The sequence below is a fragment of the Corvus cornix genome, chromosome 3 (genome assembly GCF_000738735.6).
Source record: "Corvus cornix cornix isolate S_Up_H32 chromosome 3, ASM73873v5, whole genome shotgun sequence".
Taxonomy (NCBI): domain Eukaryota; kingdom Metazoa; phylum Chordata; class Aves; order Passeriformes; family Corvidae; genus Corvus; species Corvus cornix.
This window is the reverse complement of record NC_047056.1, coordinates 77,646,714-77,671,038: the sequence shown is the minus strand read 5'-3', so window position 1 is coordinate 77,671,038 and position 24,325 is coordinate 77,646,714. Positions and strand designations below refer to the sequence as shown.

Here is a 24,325-nt window from a genome sequence, read left to right as displayed (position 1 = left end):
AATCTCAATCTGCATCCATTGGTCCCTACTCACGAAGAGGAAGGAAAATGAACTTCTGTAAAAAAATTTTTTTTTTTTTTGTGGTGGAAAACTCAAAATATAGTTTCAAAGCTAGCCTGAAATGGTAACTTCAAGACTTGCGTATTTTTTATCTGAGAATATCTGTGAGTCTCTCAGACTGTGGGGCATACATGGCTAATGGCATGGCAGGCCCTCCAAGGTCAGTGCGCCTGGTGGTGGCATCTTCTAGAAGGATATCCACATCTGGGATGTGTGCCAGATCCACCCTGAGGGAGTCTGGGAATGTGGAGATTGAACGTGGTAAATTTGTGTGATGCCGTGACTTAGGGTGTTGGTTTGTGGAGGTGGAGAACATGCTGAGAGGGGGGCATAATTTTTTTCTGTTTTTCTGGCAAATGACATGCATGTTTGGAGTAGAGGGGTGCTGCCCTCATTGGGGAGAGAGCATGTGATACTAAAAGAGCAGCTGGGTGCAGAGGCACTCTTCGTGCATATGAACAGTCCCTGGAGATCAGACCTCAGTTGCTGGTATTGCCACCACTAATGGCATCTGAGCTGCCTGGTATTCTGGAATAATGCATGCATCATAGGTCAGATCACATTATACAAATAATATGTACAATGTGCAACCCAAACAACAACCAACAATGTTGATATTGTAAGCATGCAAAAATAGGGAAAGTCTCTAATCTGTTACACATTAACTTTTCAGTTTAATCTCATCAAAATGTGATCCCCTGAAAGTTAGATGGTTTCAAAGTGCCTTCTTTGATCAGTAAGGAGAGACAGCCATCTTCAGAGGGCATTTCTTCCCAATATGTTAGGACATGATGCATTAATTACTCTTTGGAGATGTCTTTTTGTCTACTGCAAGCCTGCCACGGCGTGCGGAGGGGGTGAGGTGCCGCAACCTTCCCAAAGTGCCCCCAACTAGAGGGAGCCACTTTGGCTCTGAGGCTAAATGGAGGCACAGGCACACACAGTCTAGGTGGTACAGCCACTCACACACACATCCAAAAGGTGGCAATCAGTGGAGAAGACACGAGAAGGGTCTTTTGTATGAGATTCCAGCGACAAGGACTTTTTCCATGCGTGGAGGGTCCAGGGACAAAAGACAAAATGGAGGGTAAGGGCGCAGGCTTATATATGGGGCCGGTAGGGGTGGGCAAAACATCAGAGCCAATGGTCTGAGGGCAGGGAGGCAGAGTGAGGGCAGAACAAAGGTGTAATAACCAATGGGGAAGTAGGAGGGGTGGGCAGGAGAACAGAAGCCAATGGGAGAACCAGGAGAGGAGAACTTTCTAGATGGGGGCCAAACAAGGTATAAAGGGGTGGGGGCCAACGGGCCAATCCAGGATACAAAAACAGCATACATCAACATAATAAAACAATGTATTTTGGGAAAGCTCCTTGTGCTCACCACAACCTTGGGGGCGGTTCAGGACTTAGGGGCTGTCCCACCAGCAGACCTGTTTTGTCCCTGGGCCAACTGGCCCACTGGTCCTGACCAGTGTGGTCTCACACACCACAACACAAGCCCATGTGACAAACTTCAGTTAGACTCCCAGAGTTTGATTCAGTTTGCCACTAATAGCCATTTAGTGACTTTGGAGACCCCCAGGGATTCTGTGACCTCTGCATGGGGCTGTTAAATTTGCTGCAGGTCATGAGCTGAAGGTCCGGGAAGCATATTCCAGGGTATTTGAGATGTTACATAGGTGTGTATGGGCAACTGGACTGCTCACCCAATTTCTTACTTAAAGTAACATGAGGGGAGTCCCACTATTGGGATCTGACCCCAGCCCAGCTAAAGCCAGTATCAGTCTTAGTAGAATAGCTGTAGATGGATGAGTCCTCAAACTCTTGATGTCACAGCCTAACTTTGTGTGAAGAGTAAACCTGAATAAAATTTTGTTTAATTTCTTTTGAGTTTGTTCCTGCACTGTTCCCATTAACGGCAGGTTCTCCACAGCAAGAAGACAAGCAAGTTTAAATTTCATTTTTATATTGGAAGAAAATATAAAATAGCCCAACAAAATCCCCATAAGAATACTCTCCTCCCCATTCCCCTCTCCCCCTCCCTCTCCTTCCTTCCCCCCCCCCCCCCCCCCACTTTGGTCAACACTCAACAACTCGGGGAAGAAAGAACGACTTGCTCTGCTTTATTAAGGATGTTAAATTCAGAGATGCCTAAAAGAAGTTATATTCGAAAGGGTGAAAATTGCATTTAATACAGCTCTTAAAATATGATGGCTGGGCTACTATTTCTTCTGACAACCAGCAATTACTTAATCATACAAATTTCTTTCACTATGTGAAAGAAATGGAGAAAAGCAGATGACAATTCCCTTTGGGGATCTGAGGATTTGATAACCTTATTTCTTCAGATGTATTCAGGAATATTACTGTCTCTAATATCTACATCAGTTGCAGAAAAGCAATAAAAAAAAGTCATCTCAAAGATCCTGGCGTTAGTTTATTCGTGTCACACCCTTTAACTTTATGAAGCATTTTGTGTGGGTGGAATTTGACATGCCTGATGCAATTGTTCTCTTGATTTAGTGTAACTAGAGAAATAAATTTGCAGCAAATGGAAGTCAAGTAAAGAATGCAAGCAAATGTAAAATAAGACATTTTTCTTCCAGGAAGTTTTTACAGAAGACTTGTGAAAGATTTTATCTGGAACATGGATTCTTCAAAGAAAGTGATTTGACACTGGAAGAAATCATGCATCACATACATTGCTGATGTCTGGGTCTGTTTCATTTGTCTTAGTTATAATCTTATGTTTATGTGATGGGTATTTCCTGAAACTGTGCAGTGGAAGAAGTCAATACTGAAGCCATTTTTATTTCCCCACAAGGTGGTACTGTGGTACTGACTATACAGCTCTTGTTTTGGCTGTAGTTGATTTATATCTGCACCCCCTTCTGCACATGTTTTAAAGACAGATTTTAGTTTGCAGAGAAGAAAGTTTCAGTGCTAAAATCAAATTTTGTAGCACAATGTTCTTAAGACTCTTTTTTTAATGCACTTTCTTCCAACTTTTTTTTCATTAAGAATAGATTTTATTGCAAGTTGTGATTGTCAGAAAATCTCCATTATTGTTGTTTGGACTTTTTCACCTTTTATTGCATTTAAAAAAATATGATCACTCTATTTTAGACTTCTCTGTTTTCAAACTAAAACAATAGCTCCTGTAAGTTTGTTCAGAAATTAATCTATTTTTTTCCCCTTTAGTTACACATAAGTAAAGAGGTACCTACAATTAATTACAGATGTAAAACTAAATTAAAAACATTAAGTATTTAGGAGAATGCAGATTCTTTTCCCCCTGAAAACAGACCTAACCATGTTCAAGTACAAGAACAAAGCATAATTAATAATTTTAATCAATCTTTGTGGCAGTACATGGGGTTCTTCCAGTTGCAGAGGTCTGTAGGATCTACTATGAACAGCTCTATGTGTTTGCACCCCACCATTGCATGTGACAACTTGCATAATTCCTGTAGTCATATCTATATTTTTATACTACTGTAGTTTATAGCTCATATTAGAAAGTTAAATAAGTTTAGGGGAGATGCCTGAGCCCTGGTCTGGGGGTCTGCATGCTGCTAAATGGTCAGCACAGTCCTTGGCAGGGCTAAGGGCTCCCCAGACAGAGTTTATCAGGGTTTGGCTGTAGCCTGTACTTTACATGGAAGAGAGTTCAGCTGTATTGATATGTGCTGTGCAGGGATTATTGGTCTCCAGACCAGATGACAGGGCTTGGTCCATTTCATTCATCAGTATCAATGTGGCCACCGGCATCCAGTGAGTCATCCTTATGTTCAAAGGTAAGGATGGACTCAGGTAGGTTTTTGCTCAATTTTAAAAACACAAGCTGCTGTTTTTATGGCCCAGCCTCTTCATCCATTATGTTTCTCCATGTGGCTGTTTCTATTTACCCCTGTGCATGGATATGCCATAGGCAGCTTGATAAAGCAGTTACCCTACAGGTTGTATGAGTTACCAAGTGTCACGCACAATCTATACTTAAAAGCAGGAGGGAACATCACAATGGGCTCCAGTTATATAAAATAATAATAAAAAACTGATACATATGTAGGCTCACATTTAACTACTATTAAAAAAATGTTCAATGGTCCATGCCTTATTTCTAAGAATAAGTCACTTCGTTTTCTCTGGGTTTTCTCTATATTCATGAATGGAAGAAAAACATTGGAGAGCTGGGTGTGGCTATTACCTTTCAAACCTTCCTTTCAAATAGTATCCCACTCCAAGTTCCTGTGCTCCATGTCAGGCTCGGGACAACAGTGTGCATCAGGAAAGTGAGAGACCCCAAGCAAGTCCCAGATTAAGGGGGTGCAACCATGTGGCACCATACAGCCTGTATGGAGGTAGAGTGAATGCCTTGAATCCACAAGAAGGACTTGTCAAAGTTCACAGCTTGCCCTTCATGGCCTCTAGGTCAGAGGATAGGACTGGTCCTGCTGGGGTGAAAACGGGACAGAAGATACTCCTCTTTTTGGAATATGTGACTTTAAAACACTGAGATGAGGGTGTGGGAGGCATGGGAACACCAGATAGGGGCTAAAAGAACTGAAGGGGCCTTAGTCTCCTGGCAAGTAGTGCTTGCAAAGCAGATGTGGAGTCTGTTACCAGTATTATGATCATATTATTGTTCCAGAGGTAACAAGAGAGCAGGATAGGAAGAGGTACACAAGGCACTTCTGCTCAGACATTCTGTACATTTACAAATGGGCACCCTTTCTTTAGGCATCAGATCCCAAGCAAAGAATTTCTTTGTGATTATATCTTCTCAAAGCATAAAGTTACGGTCTATTAGATATCTGTACACCCTGCTTGGAATATGATCTATCAGCATTTTCAGCTTTTGGTTCTGCTTTTGAACAATCTCCATCTATTATTGTTGATAAAGGCTTCTTTCTTCCTACTATTTTCTCTTATCACAAAGAAGTTCCCTGAATTCTGGGACTTTCCTGCAAATGTGCATGCTTAAAATAACACTTTCTGTGGGCTTTTTTTAGATTTCCATTTTTTTCTTGATGGAGATAATAATATTAATTCTTCATGAGGGAAAAATATATCCAGTGCCCTGGGAAAAGTGTTCTGGACCTGGGAGCAATGTCTGAAATGTGCTTGAATGAGATCTAACAAGAATAAGCATGTGTCTTAGGCAGGCTCTTGAGACTGCAGGAGGGGAGAAATACGCTCGAAGGAATCACACTGAAGTGGTTCGCCAATAGTACATAGATAGGATTGCTGGTAGGGATATTTAATAACACGGGCATGGTTCTTGTTTCCAGGACTAAGAGTTCATAAAGAACAGGTGAAAAGAGATTAAATGCTTCTCCGACATCATTTTTCTATGTCAGAATTTGCTGTCAGTGCCACAAGTCATCTTTGCAGGGGGAAAAGTGAGCTACATAGCTATAAGCAGGAAAGGGAGGTGTGCCTATGCCCTATAATCTGAGAATCTTGTTTCCCATGATGCTAGATCCCAGTAACAGTATTTCTTTGTTACAGAAATGCACTTCAGAGATTGAATCAAAGCCATACAAGACAATTTTAAGAATCCTACTCCTGAAAGCAGAGGAGTATCATGCAAAGAGTAGCAGATGTTGAAAATATTTGCCCTCTGGCTTCTGGTTTTGGTTTCTATTCCTAAATGGTCCTTTTCTGAAGCCTAAGAAAACTATTAAGCTGGACTCTCACCTGCACAGGCCAGACTCAGCTCACATGCGCTCTGAAACATCTGCAGACTCTGATGTAAAGCAACCAGAAACCCCAGTGTTTTATGAGCCATTTTGGGCTTTAGGGAACCTCTACTAAAGCACAGCTTTGGTATTATGGAAAGAAATTGAAGGCTTGCCAATTTGAGATGACCACCAAAGGGGACAGCAGGATCAAGATTAAAAGAAATCTTTTAATAATGTACTTAAGAGGGAACAGATCCAATGAGATGACCTTTGGAAAGTCTCTTGTTCTCCTGTAATTTGTCAGTTGCTTTAACCAAGTCTACATGATGCTCCAGTGTGAAGTAGCTGACCTTCAAAGCTCGGGAGTCCTTTCCTCTTCTGCTTTTATCATTTTTGGGAAGAATTCAAACATATATCTAGTCACCCACTGAAGAATGGATCCTGGTTTATCTAATAAATGATAGAAATTGCTGGTCTGTTCTATCTGGAAATGGAAAAGACCTCAGATAAAAGCCTCTCTTTATTAAGGAGCCAAAGATATTTTAGATCTCATTTGGCCTACATGCCCTACTCGTTCCTCGTCGTTTTATCTAGTGTGCTTTGCTGATACAGTTATTATCCTTCTCAGCTACTCTAAACATACAATATTAATTCTGACCTGTCTTTCTACCTCCAGCCCTTTTAATAGTTAGCTCACTAAAACCCTGTAAGGCTAATTACCCTATGATCACCTTGTGTGTTCTCACCTGATCAGGCATACTCTGGTTCCCTCTAAATCCACTTGCTCCATTTATTCCCTTGCCTTATCTTTTCTTCTTGCTGCTCTTTAGAATTTGGATCTCTTTTCCAATATCAGGAAAACCTCTTTGAATTTCTCAGGAAATCATCTTCTGAATTTTTTTTTTTTGCCTATTCTTCAGGAAGCAAAATAATCACAGAAAGAGGTGAATAGACATGGAATTGAATTCCACCTGTAGGGTGGGTTCAAGACCTAGGTTGAAATATTTCAGTGAATGTCCATTTTGACATTACAGCCTGTTCTTTGCATCATATAAAATGGTTGTCCTAGATTATTTTAATGATCATAATTACTGGTTTTAAAATCCATGGGTTCTTCTTTAAAGACGCACCACTTGAAACAATTATTTCTCTCTTTCTCTCTTCATTAGTAATCCCCTCACATGCTCTTCGTTACAGTGTTGTTTCATCTCGTGTTTGTTTGTCCTAACTAATTTAGATATTAAGTCCTTGGTGACTGACAATGTGTCTAGCTATGCAAAGCACACTTAAATAAATAAATTTAATAATAATTAATAATAAATATGCCAGCTGAAAGTTGTGCATCTGAGCTGGCAAGGATGACATTGCCATTGATGAATTTGGTTTCAGGAACAGTGCTTGCTGTTCCCCTGCCTTGGCTCTTTGGGAAGTGCTGTTAATGGCTGTTGTGCTCTGATGGCTGCCAGGTCCCCCAGTTACAGTCCTCCACACAAGAGGGTCACTCTGCCTTGACCCTCATCACTGGACAATTAGAAAGCCAACCAATCTCCTAAAGGTGGTTGAAAAACAGGAGGAAAGCATAGAATCTGTTTTGGGGGAGATGAGCCTTGCAAATTCCCCAAAATCCCTATGCACAACTGATACCAGTATTTCACTCACAGACATTAAAAGTTTTGCATCTTTGTTCTGTGTATGTGGAAAATTGTTTTTTTCTCTTTCTCTCTCTTCCCCCCTTCCCCAATTTCTTACATGCAAAAGGTTTGCCAACCAAGTTAGCACTTCTGTGAAACAGGCTCTGTAAACACTCGGACAGAATCATTAAAACTGGCAGGAACAAATTCTTGTGGTGTGTGCTAACAGTTGTCTAAGCTCGAACATGATTTAATCTGTTATTCCTGGTGGGCACTACCTTGTAGGAAAATAATATTATTACAGATATAATCTTTCAGTTAGTAATAAACCTCAGGAGTGGTCTGGTGGAGAAGGGGGACAAGTGAGTCTTTCCTAAGAAGTAAACCGGGGAAAATCTGTCCTTCATGTGTCTGCCTGAGAAATTGGCACTTCTAATAGAAGCAAGTTTGCCACAGTATATACTGCCATTTTATTTCATTATTAATAGAAGAGGTTATTTGCATATACTTTCTCTGGTCCAGAGAGAGCTCTTTCAGAGCTCTAACTGCAATAAAAGTCAGGAAAAGAGTAGCTGAATAATAAATAGCAAAGGAAGAAGAATTAATGTAAATTCTATGATTATTAATCCATCTGAAGATGACAATTTTTGTCAGAGATGGCAACATCTAGAACGTGTTCACTGTGGTAGCAGTTTTACTGTTGTCAAGGTCCTGAAGTATTTCTGCCACAAATAACATTTTCTCTCCCAGTTCGTTCATGGGTAAAAGGGGTGAATGTTCATGAGCTTTTTTTTTTTTAGAATCTTTATTTTTTTAGGTAAGTATAAAATACACTTCGGAGGAAGTGCTTGGTGGGATTCAGGAGCTGCAAATTAGACCACAAGGCCATTATTTTTCAGGCAAATAGCTTTTCTTCTTACCCCATAAGGCTTCATTGTGACAGAACTTTGTGAGGTCCCAGGAGTACTTTGAATATAAACACTGTGATCTTGAGCTTAATTCAGTATTTTGCGGAGTCAGTGGAGAAAGTAATGTAATTTGTTCACTGTAATCAGCTAGTAGGTATCTCTGAAGGTCTGATTACTTCATGTTCAAATAAAATGCACTGGTACAATCCAGATGGGAGTTGATGATGGCATATATAACTAAGATGGACTTGCTTAGGATGAAGTTTTTTAGCCAATCAGAGATATAACAAAGCATTATCGATGGAAACAGCTCCTTGGGAGCTTGGTGTGAGTGAGAAATCCAAACCTAAACTAAGTATTATGGGCATGCAGTGTCAAGGAAAGGTTATTGCATAGTGACTAAACTTTTTGAAGTCTGCTGCAGAGCCTCCAACAGCCTCTGTGTCTCACAGGTTCCAGGTTGTCCAGTCACGTTTCAAATACAAGCTGTTTTTGGCTTGTGAAGGTGAGAGGCCAGTATGTTTGCCTTCCCCTATTCCCCAGCATTTCCCTTAACAATAGCAGAGGTATGGCCGCTTGTGGCATCTTTTCCACTGTGTGTGACCCATTAGCAATTTGGGCTTGCTGTCAGTGGGCTCAGCCACCACGAAGGTGCAGCCATGATTTGAGCAAGACTGGTGGATAATGAAGGTTGCACTGTGCTGTGTGTTGCTGCTGGATTACTGCCCCATATTTTCTGGTCCAATGATTTCATGGCTGCACATAGATACTAACAAAGACTTGAGAAAGAATTATTTCCTGCAGAGCCCTGTCTTTTATGAATTCAGTTGAAGGATAAGCATTTTTCTCATTGATACTTGTTAGGTGCTTCTGAGTAAAGAACTGTTTTAACCTATTCCTCATGATGACTTTTTCTTCTAGGCAGGACAGCAATACCTGTCAGATCTTTTAACAGGTTAAATTTGCAATTTATCCCAGGTTCTCATACTCACTGCATTGAAGATCCTCTGAGCTTTACGTGAAGCAGAGAAATGCTACATAATGGCCTTCTAATTTTTGTTCCTTTTGACAGCTAAATACCAAGTCATTGTGAATAAGACTCATTTGCCCAAGCACAGCTGTCTGTAACTGAGCTAATCATCTTTCTTCATTAATTAATGAAGAAAACCAGGCACTTCTGGGATGCAATTTGTTTCATACCAAAGGAGATACCTCAAAAATACAAGAGGTCTTGAGACTTGCTAGTTTCAGAAATTGTGACCTAATTAGATCAGTATAATTAGTTCAGGCCATGGGACAGACTGTTAAGGCTTAAGGGACAACAGAAAACAATTTATAGCTTTACTTGCTAAGAGGAATCCTGGTAATCAATATTTCCATGTGTTCAAATGCTTTACAGGAATTGTATTTCTCATAATTTCTGTTTTGTTTTTTTCTTCTAGGAAAAAGCAGTGACAGGATTCCTTTATTTCCAATTCAAATGTGACTTCCATCCATATTTTGAAAAGGCAATTCTGCCCAGGAATCCCTCAGAATGAATGAGCTGAGACTGAAAGGTGTGTGTGACTCAGACAAATGCAATGGGCTCAAGACGGGACTAACTGGATGCTATTTTATGAGTAAAACAGGAGGTCAGATTAAATGATTTAGTAGTCCCTTCTAGCCTTAAAATCTATTAAAAAACCTGAACAAGTTCAATAAAAATGTAATAGTATTTTACAGAAATTACTTAAAAACCCCTAAGAATTAATAGTCATTAATAGCCTTTTTATGATGTTTTTGCTATATATTTCTAGTGCAACAAATCCTACAGAGAGGGGTTTTTTTCTCTTTAAATTGATGATGTGATGGGAAAAAAAGTCTTCATTTGAATGGTCAGCACTGGCATAGCAAAAAGGCTTGTTTCCTAGTGTGGATGCCTCATATGCATTTGCAAGTATGAAGAACAGTAATTTAGAAATGAGAGGGGGATCTCATTTTATCATGAATTTTCAAAGCATCACTCTGTGTATCATTTAGACAACCTTTGGCTCTGACTGCTGAGTACAAATGCATCAGCCAGTGTGTGTGGGCAGTGTGAGTCGTTCAATTTTCCTACTCTATAATAATAAAAAAACAAATGATGGTGAAGCCAGCATTTAGGTCTAGAGAAGGAAGCTGTGATAATGCCATGAATTCTTGCACTCAGGGATCAACAGTGATGGCATACAAAGCAGGCATAATGACAGGCAGATTTTTGCTTAACGGGTGTTGATCTGAGCCACAGGCATATTTATCCAATCTTATTTTTATCTTGTGGCTCCTGTACCCTGACTAATACCTTTAAGAAAAAGAGTTGTGCTTTAAAACATGGTAACTCAAGCCTATAGGAATTTAACACATTTGAAAACAAGTTAATTCTTTTGGGTTAATATCACAGATTTCTGGCCTTTCTTCCTTCCTCTTGTTCCCCTCAGCTATATCTGTTTTATGTTTTAATGTAATATATTGTACTGTAGAGGCTGTAGTTTCAATTCATGCTAGTGAAAAATAATAGAAATCCAGAGCTGCTGCAATACTGTGTGCCTTCTGGGGATCCCTGTAGCCAAATGTGTCTGGAGAACTTCCCTTCATAGAATATAGCTTCTTCATTATTACTAGTAAGAGACATGAATAAATGTCCCATAATATAGTTAAATACCTACTCTGCACACACAAACAAGTTTTTCATGACAAAACCTACTTTCTTTATTGCTTTTATTAGCACTACTGCACAAAGACAGGACTAAGAATTGCTCTTACAGATTTTATTTGTGGTGAGACATGGGTATTTAAAGAAGATCAAGTGTGGAAAGAGAAGATGATTTCAATAATTTTTAATAATCAGACCATCACATTTGAGTTTACAGGCTGGTTGTAGATAATGTGATGATCCAAATTAAGAGAATTAGGAATGAGAACTGTCAGAAACAGAGTATTAAATAGGGAAAGAGTCAAGCCTCTAATCCCATAACTGTATTCACAGATAAAAGATAGCCAATTCAGTGGTACATAAACACGTACATGTTGACTCCGGAGAAAGCTGGCAAGGCCAGTCACATGAGTAGAATAATAATTCTGATGGCATAAATCCTGCATGGTAAATTGGCTCAAGGAAGATTTTCTGAACTGCTCAAGACTCAGAAAAAAAATGTCTGTCCAAAGTGCTTAAAGGGTAAAGAATTATATTTAGGTCTATGTAACATACTTGAACTATGGAAGCTCTAAATGCTAGCAAAATTTTTAGGAATGTGCTGCTGCTGATGATGCTTAGTGATGTGAGGAGAAATGTGATAGTGCCGATAATGATACTGTTGCATAATCTTTTCCTCTGTGTAAAAGGGGCCAGGATTTGAATCAGAAGTGTGGGTATGCCAATAGCAATGCTCACAGTACATTGCCATCCCTGCTAAGCTTGGAATTCTATCAATATTCCTGTGAGATTTTTGATCCAAAATGGACCACAAATTATGGGAGGGCTGAAGACTGTTTATTGTTGCTGGAGCAGTAAGATACAAATTAATAAAGAAAGAAGCAGCAACAAAATGCTGCCGGTCACAATTTGTGTTATAAAATTAAAGTCGACAGCCAGAAGGAGCTAGTGACAATAAGTAAATAACATTTACAAATATGCTGGAGGAAAAAAAAAAAAAAAAGTAAAAGCAAGAGAAGCAGTCAGTCTCCTGATAGATGACAAGGGTAATAAAAAGCAGAGGGATGAGGCTTTGCACAATTCTCTTATCTTTCTGTCCTTGTTCTCACTCATCCATCCTAAACTGGAAATGTGATCCTCTCATGTCTAATGAGAAGGGACATATAGTATAAAAGAAAAAAGAAAAGCAGACATATTCCAGTGCCTTCACTGCTGCTTGTGTGAGCTTATTACCATATGGGAAACGCAGAATCTGCAGCCCTGCAGCAAAGCTCAGCCCAAATGCCTGGCAAGGCTCACAACTCTGCAAGAAAATCCTGCCTTTTCTGCTAAGTCTTTGCATCTGGCCCCACCGTCTTCCCACAGCACCTGGATCCTGGTGTAAATGAACACATCACAGCTCTGTGTGGGTACTCCATGCTGGACAGGTAAGAAGGCAGCAGCTCTCTAGCTTATTTCTGCCTCTGCTCAAGTTCCTCACTGAAGAGTTATCTGCCTTTCTCCTACCATGTGGCCTTGCCCTACTAGTTGCCTAAAACTCTTCCACATCTGCTGGAGATGTGCATCACACAAAAAAGGTACGATACACTTGAGTGACTTTTTTCAACTTCACAGATTCCCTCTGAGTGTAGGTGAGACTTTCACGGGAACAAGCTACCAAAACAAGTGCTCCAGTCCTTGTGTTTTCCTAATGAGGTCTCTCTGGGTGCCATCAGCCACCTACTCCAGCAGGCTCTTCCAGGATTGCCACCACCATGTTGCCACAAAGCCTCCTTTACCAGTCTGTCTTCTCCTCTTACCTTCCCAGCAGCTCTGCATTACTGCTTTTCCAGGACTCACATATTTCTCAGCGACACTCCTCTTTCCTCCCTCCCCCTTTCCTCCTCAGCATCCCTTTTCCCCGCTGTTTCCCAGCAGCAGCCCCCGTCTCCATGTCAGCTTGGTGCCTCTGCCTGAATCCCGTTGTTAGCAGAAGTTACTGGCGTAACATACAATTACATGGCTACGGATTATGGAGCTCTATTTAGTATTCAAATCCTTGCTTTTCTCAAGCGGCAGAATATAATAAACTCAAAGTTTTGCCTTCAGTGAAAGTTTAACAGTGGAGGCAGGCCCAGTTTAAGTTTCCACTGTGTGTGGAAAGGAAGCTGGAAAGATTTATGGAAGGAAGGTAACGAGAGCTTGACAAATAGGGGAATTATCCCATAGAGGATGCCTGTGCTCCTCAGACTGCCTTTCCTTTGAGCTAGAGCAGCACTGACCTCCAGGGTTGTTCAAAAGGGGTCTGTCTGCAGACCCACAGTGCTGTGGGAGTGTGACAAATGCAGCCAGAACTGTGCTGGCAGCTGGAACCTCTCTGGGCCTGTAAACTGCTTCTAGACAGAGTGGGATTGAAGGGCAAAGGAAATGATGTGGGGGGAACTTCAGGTGAAGAAGGTGCCCAGGCTGTCTGGACTGAATGCCGGGAAGCAATGGAGCCCAAGCAGGCTTTCCCATCTCCAGGAAAGGGGCCAGTCAGTGTCTAGGCTTGTTGGGCTGACTCAGGTAGGGCTTGGTGCCCTGAGGGGTCAGGAGGGAGCAGATTTGGTGTCCTTCTGCCTTCAGGGACAGGCCTCCGGGAGCCTTTGGAGGGGAAGGTGTGTGGAGCTGCCTGCAGCTCAGTCAGCCTCAGCGGACACACTGCACACTGTGTGTGTCCCTCACCAGCTGGCATCGGCCTAACAGGGCTACACTGCTCTTGCTAATGCAGCAAATATATTCGGTGCAGGTTGCCAGTGTTGTGGCCTGGGTTAGCCCTAGGAGCCTGCTCAGACAGAGAAATTTAGGAGAGCAGGGGGTGACCCCAGCAGCTGGCTGTTCATGCCTCTGTGGGCTGGTGCTCCATAGCCTCTGTCACCTTCACTCAGTGCAAAGCTTGGAATAATCAGCAAGTGAAACCTGTAACATACCAAGGTAGATTAACTAATGCAAAGTGCTTTTCCACCCTGATGGCAATTATGAGCTATCTCTCATTCTTCATTTAAATAAATACATTAAATTTTGGTGCACTAACATGCAATACCTACAACAGAGTGTATGAAGGTATGGTTTAACCTTGCATTCATGTTCCTCAATCATGCGCTCAGAACATGTATCACATATGCACTGCTTCTGTCTGGAGAAAAAAATGAATTCCTTCTAGAGAAAGAATTGTAGTGAAATGAAGGATTTCATAAAGCGAAATTCCCACAGCAGTGCTGTTGAGCTAGACTGAGAGCACACACTTTACATGAAAACCATTCCAGAACAAAAACATGTCATTTGCATTATGCAATGTGATAAAGCTAATACTTCTCTTGGAATCATAAATTTTTGATCTCATGATTTCTGTGTGGATAACATTTACAGAATTTGTGCTGTGATAGCAATCTTTTCTATTAATTTATCATCTAGTTGCAAAAACAAAGCACTGCTTTTGTTTTATTAGTTTACCTTCTATTTACAGCATTCCTGCTTCACCAGAGGTGTGCTAAATAATTAACAGGTTATGTCCATGTTCGCAGAAAAGCTAAATTGAATCCAGTACAATGTGGGCTTATTAAAAGACTGGCTAACAGGTTTGCTTTGTCCACAAAACTGTGCACTGTGGTTTCATATATTCTTTTTCCAATTAAAGCTATTTATTTATTTTGATTTCTAGCAGTCACAGTGAATTCTTGTCAGTGGTATTTTTTTTCCACAGAAATGCTCTGTATTTTTGCAGGAGTAAAACTGCATGTTTAATTGGTTATTTTAACACCTTTAGTGCAATATCTCCATGCTTTAATAGGGCTATAATTTTTAAATGTAGGTCCATTATTTTCTATGGCTTGAACATTGGCAGACTTCTCAAGTGTCTTGCTTCTCATTGCTGTCTCTGATTTCGCATTAAAATCCCTCTTTGTCCCTCTTTAGTCCCTGCTGATGACCCTTATTAACCAAAAGGATTTCTAGAGCTGAAAAATGTAGCAGGTTAGAAAGGGGCATGTTAAAAAAATGTGGTTTTGTTAGAAATTAAAATAACTATCGGGATAAAAAAGAACAGCTGTTGTGCACTGGGGTGCATAAATGTAAGTATGACATAAGTTTAGATGATTTTTTTCTTAGCATTTTTTCTGCATGATGGATGAAGTGCTAGGCAGAATCAATAAGTTTTGCCCCACTAAAGGACAGAAATCTGCAGTATCCTTCTTTCCTAGCAATTAATTGAGCCTCCATGTCATCAGGTCAGGTCTCCTAGATGGTGACAAGGAGGTCATCTACCTACATTCCAGATGTGTTTGGGGGGAAACTCAGTGGAACTCTTGCCCTCATTCTGTCTGGTAGAAAAGGATGAGAAGGATTGTGGGAGAAATGGCTTTAAGAATGGCTTGTGTTGAATGCACGAGGCCACATCTTGCATTTGTGTCAGCTGGTGTCACACCATGAGTTAGCAAGGGGAGCTCTGTACATTGACGCTGGTTGGGACCTGGCTTTTTGAGCTGTGCCTCTTTAATAGAGTTTTTTAAGAGTTTCATCAGAACAACTCATGTGTTAGCAAAATTGGGCCAATTGTAGTAAAAAAAGAAAAGTAAAAATCAAGTGTTATATCCTAAAATGCATGTGGCTGAAAAAAGGTTAATGATAAGCTTAGACACTGAATGGGGAACTCACTGGGAAGTGCTAAGGACAGAGGGAAAACACAATGTTTAGGTGTGTAAGGAAGGAATGTCAAGTGTGAACAGGAAACTTGTGTTCCACATTGTTCAGTGCTGGGGAGATATTTATGGGACTAATAATAAATCAGTCTGGAATATCTTCAAGAAGGATACTGAAAATCAGGGAAATCTTATGGCCCTTGTCATAAATCTTTCACCAATGTTAAACAACAAGAGTTTCAAGTCTGTAAATATACCAGAAGTTTAGAGATGTAAAAAAACTGCATGTATTTTGATTCTCCAAAGGGAATATTAAGAGGTGAACTGATTTTGATTTACACTTATGTAAGGAAGATATTTGTGGAGATAGGTCTTTCATGCAGTGGAAATCCATAATGGGATCCAATAGTCAGAAGATAAGACGAACAAACAAGATGTGTGGTTTTAGTATTGAGAGTGATTAATCCACAAATCTACTTAACTTGGCATATGATATCTTCTCAATTGCCTGATTCTTTGAATTAATAGTAAATATTTTTCTCAGATATAGGCTATAGCTCACTGAGACATTATAGACTTGGTATAGAAATCTGTTGTTAAAGTGGGGAAAAGGCAGATTAACTAATCATATAATATATAATATCATCTGGGATTTATGAATAATCTTGTAATTTATGAACAAATTATGTAATCTTGGTCAGTTCTACATTTTGATTCCTGTTTTTATCTGTGTTTGGGTATAGAATCTTCATGCAGAATAGTCTATCAGATCAGGCAGAGAATCAGCAAAATTTCTTGGGAAAATCTGTGAACTACTAATTTTTCTGCTTTTCTGAAGGAGTCAACATCGACTGTAAAGCAAATGGATGTTGAAACACTTAGCAATCCCTTCCTGCTGACTTGACCAGCTGACATATGGTAACTTGTGATTGGGTTCAGGGTTGACTGTCTCAGCCTACATTGAGATGCAAAGAAGATATTTTTCTAGCCTGGACCCCTGTGAGAGTAGTTCAGGCTGAGCAGAGTATGCAACAGGATTTGCATTTCTTCTCTGTTTAAGACTTCATTCCTTTTAAAGTATGTCCTCTTTCAGACAATGCTGTAGGGAGAAGTGGAAATAGAAAAGACCAGTCCTAGGAGAGTTTTTTCTTTGTATCCACTTAAACTAAGAACATAAGTGAGGATTAAGCTTTCTGAACAAATAGAAGGTTGATTCTCTATAAGTTGTAACATGAATCAAAGCAAAATGAAAATTCCTCCTTTGTATGTCATTATTTTGCTGGTGCCATTGAAAACACTTGTTTTATTCAAAAGCCTTGTTAATAAAACCTTTATAAAACCATAGAGATGGCTAAGAAGCAGTCCCCATAAGCCATAATTGGAGAATCATAAATGTAACAATTATTTTTGTGCTCCTGGAGTCTGTACAATTTCCTTCTCTCATCAAGGATTAAAATGAAAAAATTACAATAATGTTGTCAGAGCATGGTTCATACTTTGAATTAAAGTTTGTGGGCTAATCCTGGCAGTGGTATAACTACAGTGAAGTTTATTGAAGTTACTTCACAGAGGGATTAGATGCTCTCTATCTCCCCATGCCTCTATTTCCACTCTGATAATATATCTTTATGTAATCTGTCAGATTTTTCAACTATGGCTGAAATATTGACTATATTGTTTTTATGATTTCAAGCTGAAACTTTTTTTTTGTTTTGTTTTGTTTCAGTAATACCTTTGTTAATTGACAATAAACAATTGTGAGTATGTTAAGTTTCTATTTAGGCTCCAAATGGGTGATGAATGTATCGGAGCAATCAGAAGCAGAACTGTAGTAACTACGATTGATACTATTTGGAAATAAATGATGTTGCTTTTAAGCTTAATGAAATTCCAATAGTCAATTTTACACTAAAAATTATGGTTGCGAGATCTTGAACTAGTCCCCATCTGTGATGAATGCATTCACATCACAGTGCTCTTACTTGTGAGGAAATCTCAATCTTCATCTGCTTTGGAATGCAATTTATGGCATGAAAATGCTGCGTCCTAGAACAGTGCACTCCTGCTTTCCAAATGATCAATACATGGTTTTTGTTTTACAAGTAAGCCATTGCCTAAAATAAGAAGGAAAAATGAGAACCATGAGAAAAAAAGGGGGGGGGGGGGGGGGAGCATTTCTAATTCTAAAGATTTTGACGTATTACCAGTGAAGAGAAGCAATATATTTAGACCCTGAGCACAGCACTATCTTCTCTGTCATCATGTTACGGAGGGATTACATGTGTTTAGATATCCTTTATGGAATTTAAGAAGAAATGTGAGGCTTATGTCATGCTGCTCTTAACCCTAAGATGCAGAGGCTCTTGGAGAAGCTAAACTGATAGCTGTACATTGATATAAGTCTCCTGTTGCTTGGTCAGCTACACAGAAGTACAGCGCTGAGAGCATTTCCTGGAAAACTTAACTCTCCCGAACTGTTCCAGCAGAAGTATGGAGTGTTTGTGCATCTTCTGGGGATTGTCCATAGAAAGTGAAATGGCCTTTCCTGTGGTAGGCCTGCAAGTATTTGCTTAGCTCTAGAGGCAAGTGCATGGTAACCCACTAGGGTGGGAACAGGGGGAGGAATGAACTGTTTACAGCCACCACAGAGGCCATTTATGTTTTACCACCTTCTACAGGCCAGGCTGTAGAACGTCATAGCCCATTTTCTTGTAGCTCTAGAGCACATGCATCAGGCAGAAAGAGAAATGCTACCTTACCATGGAGGGATAGCAGGGGATGGTCCCTCCATCTTTCACAGAAAATAGGATTTTTATGAAGACCTTGGAAATCCAGTCATTAATGGACAGAGAATGAGATTTCCAGATGTCTGAGACTGCATATTTTCTTGACTATATAAGTCTTTTAGTATTTGCCTAGGCAGGATCTAGTTCTGTGTTTTAACACTTTTCATGTGGCAATTAAAGTAGTTATTCAGTATTTAAGAGTATAAAGCTCACCTCCATGAACAGCAAAATTCCCATGGGCATCTGTAGGATCACGTTATTGCATCTTATGCTTTAGCTACTCTCAGTTGATTGTGGCTCTCCTTTGCCTGTGAGGAAGCTTCCAGGCTCCTGTGGCTACTCTGATGCCCTACATCCTTTACTCCTGGTAGTGTTATTTATCTTTCCTGCCCCTATATCCTCTTTGTCTCAGGCTCTTGACAAAGCTGTCAGTTGGTGTGGCTGTTGTGTTTAGTCTCTTCTATATTTCACTTTGAAAAGAAGAGAAGGACTTGGAATTTAAGTCATCAAAACCATGATTTTAACAATTTGAAAAACTTAATCTAATAAACTATATGTAGAAAAACAATAAATTCAATGCAGTAAGCGAATGAGTGAATTTTGTTTGTCACTGGGGAAGTGTTCTGTAAAAGCTGTGACAGGGATGAGCAATATTTATTTTGTTTTCATGTTTCATAGTTTCTCAGACTGCTATGCCAAAAAGGCCTATTAGGATCATCTAATTTGGACCCCTCCTGCATAAATAGAATTTCACCCAGTAATTTCTGTGCTGAGCCTGATAATTTCTTTCTCCAAAGATATATTCTTTTAGCAGCTTTGTGCTTCTTAATGGTTATTGATTTAAGCGTCCTCTATCCTGCTCTTAAAAATGCTTTGTTTAGGGGAAGAAAAAGTACACTTTGTTTCTTGTCTGAACAAAATGAGCTTCTTTACTCAGCTTGGTGTTTCTCTTCTTTCTCTATAGCAAGAAATTTCTGCATAGCAGCTTAGAGCATTTCAGGGAGTATTTTCAATTGCCAGTGGAAAAACCCTATTGATTTGAGGTAACAACTGGGGGAAAAAATCCCATGAAAACAAGAGAAGAGAAAATGTGAATACTTGGCATATGATTAGCAGATTCAGCAGCTTCACTCGCTACTCTAATTGTTTATAGACTGAAGGACAGATTGATAGCAATCACTCACTTTTTCCACAACAATCCATGTCAGCTTTGCTACAGTTTGAAGAGGAGACTCCCTAAAATATTTATTCATCAGTCAAAAAGATGGGAAAATACAGTAATACTGGCATGACATGAATTTTCAGAACTGCATTTGAGAAACAAGGAGGATAATCTGGAAGCATTTGTCAGCTCCCTGACCTATGATATCACTGATGTTAGTGAGACTTAGTGGAATGAGTTCTGTGACTAGAATGCTGGGATGGAGTGCTGCAGGTTGTTCAGGAGGAATAGGCATGGCAAAAAAGTCTTGCACTGCACGTAAGAGGTTTGACTGCACAGTCCTTACAGTTAGTGATGATGTAGTGAAGGGCCTCTGAGTGAGAATTATGGAGAAGGAAAACAAAGGAAATGTTGTAGTGGGTGCCTACTGTTGATTGCCCAGCCAGAATGAAAGCACTGATGATTCTATCGACAATTAGGAAAAAATTCTGTATCAGTAGCCCTTGCCCTTATAGGAGATATCAACTTCCCAGACATCAACTGGAAATATACTGCTGTGATGAACAAGTCTTGGAAATTCTTGACGTTTACAGGAGATAACTTCTAGTCACAGGTGCTCCGTGAGCCAATATATTTATTTGTGGCATAATGTTCCAACCTAACCCTCTCTGGAGTCAGGGCAGAAAACCCCCCAAAAAACAAAGGAACAGAAAAGCATGTGGACAGCTGTACTGCTTTTGTTGACTTTTGGTTTTACTCATTCAGTTACAAATAGGAAGAGAAAAGAGCACAAACGGTTGGCATAAGCCATTTTGTTATCCATTCTTTCTTCCTTATTTCACATCTGCTGGGAAGGATGCAACAGGCTTGTCTGGACCTGATAAGAAGGAGTACTCTACAGTATAGATATCGCCACTGCATTTGTGATTGAATATTGGTACATGTGCTATCATATTATGAGGTGAACGCTGTTTTACAGGTTCATAGCTAACAAACCATATGAGAACAAATGGTTGCTGTTAACTACATCTTAAATTTCAACAAATAAATTTTCAAATATTTTTTACTATTAGAATTTGATATAATTTATGTAAAGAATTTGATACAAATGATGACTACATAGTGAATACAAGGTTTTACTTGGGCGCCTCTTTTAAGTCATATACTACAAACTCCTTGTATTTTCATTTGTTTTCATTCTGGGGTCATCTGTTGTTATTTCTAATATGTAATTCTTAGATTTCACCTTTGATCTTTGCAATTTCTAGGTTTTTAAAATTTTATAGTTCATTATTACATGATTTACTGATGCCAGTGAAAGGATATTATCATTTTCAGTGGCCTCGTGGGAGCTTATTAGTTTACTAACTTGAGAATTGCAAATAAATAAGCCAGTAAGTAAATATTATGAAGGGATGCTTGTGTCTCCATAGTTAGAGGTTGTGACTAACTCTGTGTTCCAAAGCTGATTATAATGTCCCTCATTTCCTGTGCTCCCTCACAAGGAAGTTCACTAAAACCAAAGCAAGGCACCTAATAAATCACACATGAAGTGTCTTGCTGGAGGTTAATTCACTGTTCAAGCTTAAAGGATACTTAAACAAGGCTGGACTGAAGTGCAGCAGTAGTTTTTTGTCTCTTCATATACTAACTCTTTCTTCTTTTTCTTTTTAAATGGAACCCTCAAAATTATTTTCTTGAGTAGTGCCAAATTTATGCATGTAAACTAAAGCAGGAAGAGTTGCTCTTGCAATAATGAATGGGACATAAAATAATAGGTAGTATAGCAGTTAGCACTCAATCTTTTCTTCTCTCTGGCACTTCCCACACTTTAGTATAAACTAGTCATATTCCTGAAATGAAAAACATACTCTCCAGAAAAGGGCAAAGCAAAAGAAAATGTTATTTATCTGCCTTTTCCCTTTTCATTGTTCTTAGTCGCAGCCTTCATTAGAGCATATTTCAGTATTCCTTTATCAATAGTTTGTATTCTTATTCACATCACTCTGCAAACTCAGTGCTTCAAATGCGGGCTTTGTTTGTTTGTTTGGTTGTTTTCCAAAATCCCTGCCTTTTAGCCAAGACTGGCCCAAGGCACACCTGCCCAGGAAACCTGTAGCCTAGGTGAACATCCCCCATTTTTCTCTAGCATCTGCCTGGGTCAAAGCAAGTTTTACTTCACTGCAGGATGCTTCAGGAGTCCATCAGGGAGATTGCTTCTCCCCATGTCATAGTGCAAGGAGGCAGGGAGTAGCTGTGGAAACCAGAGGCACACCAGAAGAGGTTTTTATGGTCAGCAGTACACAGCCATAGCTCAGGCATCGTAGCTGTGTAACCTGCTTTTACAGGCAGCAGGAAGGAGCAGGCAGAAGGTACTGTTTATTTCAACTTAAAATAGCTGAAAATTTAAATCAGATGGCTCATGCCTAAAGGGACCTACTCCTAAAAGGAGGTAGAGGTGACTGGCTTGGACATACATGGCTGCTGCACATCACTGGCATATACAAAGCTCTGCAGGTCAGGTCCTCCACCACTCAGAATAAGCAGAATGCACCATTTTGTTCTTATACCTTTGGTGTGCCCCATTTTTGACCACTGTAAGCATTTTTGGCCCTATGTCAAGGAAGACATACAGGAGCTAGGGGCGATGTAGAGGAGGGTGAGTAGAATAATTAATAGTCAGGGGCAGCTGCCTGATGAGGAGGGGTTAGAAGGTGTGGGATACTTCAGCTGGAGAGGAAGAGGCTGGGGGGGTAAGACTGAGATTTCTGAAATCACCAGCGTACGAGATAAGATAAAGACAAAACTGCTGCTATTCACCAAATCCTGAACTGTTGGATCTAGAGGACAGTATCAGAGTTAGGAGCATTCCTTCTGACGCACCCACAGCAACAGCTGTCTGTGCTGGGCCTATGAAAAGGCATATAAGCAGCCTGGCTTGTGTGTTTTCCTTAGTAGTGTCTCTCTTCTTGTGCAAGTCAGAAGCATGATACTGGGGTAAATGGATTTCTGGTGAGGCCCAGTGTGGCGCTTCTTAACATTTCCCTCCACTGACTGTGTAAAGAGTGAAGAGGAGCTGTGCTCCTAATTTCTATTTCCTGACAATTGATGTTGTTTGGCATCAGTTCCAAGCTGGAAGCTCGGGAAGCAGCTACCTCTGATGTTGGTCTGACTTTCTGGAACAGCAGGAGTTCACCATGAGCTCTGTCTTTACGAGTGAGGTCAGCCTAAATGACCCAGGAGAGAGCAAGTTCTCTCTCCTCCTAATGAAATCAATGAGAATTACGGGCACTGAGTGTATTCCAGCAGGTGTTCAGCATCCCACAAGGTCAGGCATTTGGTTAATAGACTGAGGCTGTATAAAATGGTGTATGCTATTAGCAGCCAGGGAAAAATCAAGAGGTAGAGAAAGACATTGGGCAGAGCTGTCAATTACATATTGGAACAAGAAGAGAGAAACTGTCTGTAGCACTTAGAGCAGAAGGGTTTAGACAAAATAGGAAAAGTCGCTATTGTTTGTTGCTATCACATTTATTCTGCCTTTTGGAATACCAAGTATTTTTTGTAATGAAAAAATTCTGCAGTGTCAAATGTATTAGAGTCACTAGCACACAGCCACATTGCTCAGTGATACTGAATACTAACCTGCCTCCAAGTTTGAACATATTCAGGCTTAGGTTAGCCTTACATATTTAGGTAAAGTTGACTTGATTTGACTTGCATAAAATAAGCAAGTTCAAAAAGTCTGGTCAACACAGGTCAAAACAACAGTCCACAAAGTTTTTGAAATGACTGAGAAACTTCATGGATCTGGTACCTCCATTTAACCATTCACCACACCAATCATACTTGCTAAACTTAATTTATAGCATCTATACAAGACTGTGTCTCACAGTAGTGTAATTAAATTCATAGAAGCTTGTCATAGTTTTAACTTTGTAGCTGGGTGTAGCATTCAATAAATAATACCAATCTCATACCACAAATTGACTCTAATGCAAACAGATACAAGAATCAAACCTGTTCAGAAGAGACTATTAGCCATATAATGGAAACTAAAACTGAGTTAGTATTGCTTAGCTAATCAGCACAGGTTTTATTATCCCATTCTTTTTTTTTTTTCTAAGTTGTAGGAGATCAACTCAGAGGTTAAGTTACCATGTTCAGTTTAATTTTTCTTCAAAAACAAAAGCTTCAGCTCAGGACAGTAGGGACCCATCCCATGCCTCACAGTCTGGTGGAGGCTGAGCATCCTCTGTAGGTGGCAGGAACTCAGGCAGCTGGTAGTGCCCAGGTGCTCAGCATCTCACAGCAGTGGTGGAATGCTGCCGGCAATATTGCTTTTTGAGAATCAATTAGACAAGAAATATTGGCAATTAGTAACACAAACCCTGTGATATTGCTATAATTGGTTTGACAAGATATTAACATTGGTACATTCATAGTTCCCTCATTAAAAGTGGCTGTGAAGTGCATCTACCTTTCATCAGAACTGTAGATGGTGTCATCCATGCCTTTCTCCTGCACAGGGGGAAATGCTTTCACCCATCTCAAACTCTCTGGGCCAAGGAGGATATTCCTCAAATCCCCTTCATTTTAACTCTTCACAGTACTCCTTGCATTGTGCTGGGGAAACGTAGTTTTTTAGTTTCTCGAGATCTGGCAGGTATTCCTTTAGGCTCATATTTGATTACTGAGCCTGTGAACACTTCAGGGCATGCAATATCCATTGCTATAGCACAATGGTTTTCTCCCTTGTGCTGAGGCT

At 40.0% G+C, this 24,325-nt stretch overlaps 1 long non-coding RNA gene across 4 annotated transcripts in view; it reads left to right on the top strand.

Moving 5' to 3' along the window:
• The window catches only part of LOC104692195, a 76,990-nt gene that overhangs the window by 11,044 nt on the left and 41,621 nt on the right, over positions 1–24,325 (top strand). Inside the window, exon 2 of one of the 4 annotated variants that reach the window (XR_005604034.1) lies at positions 9,726–9,839. The exons of the other annotated variants lie outside the window; for them this stretch is intronic. This is a non-coding gene — a long non-coding RNA (uncharacterized LOC104692195). The remainder of the gene's footprint in view (positions 1–9,725; positions 9,840–24,325) is intronic. 4 annotated transcript variants of the gene reach the window in all.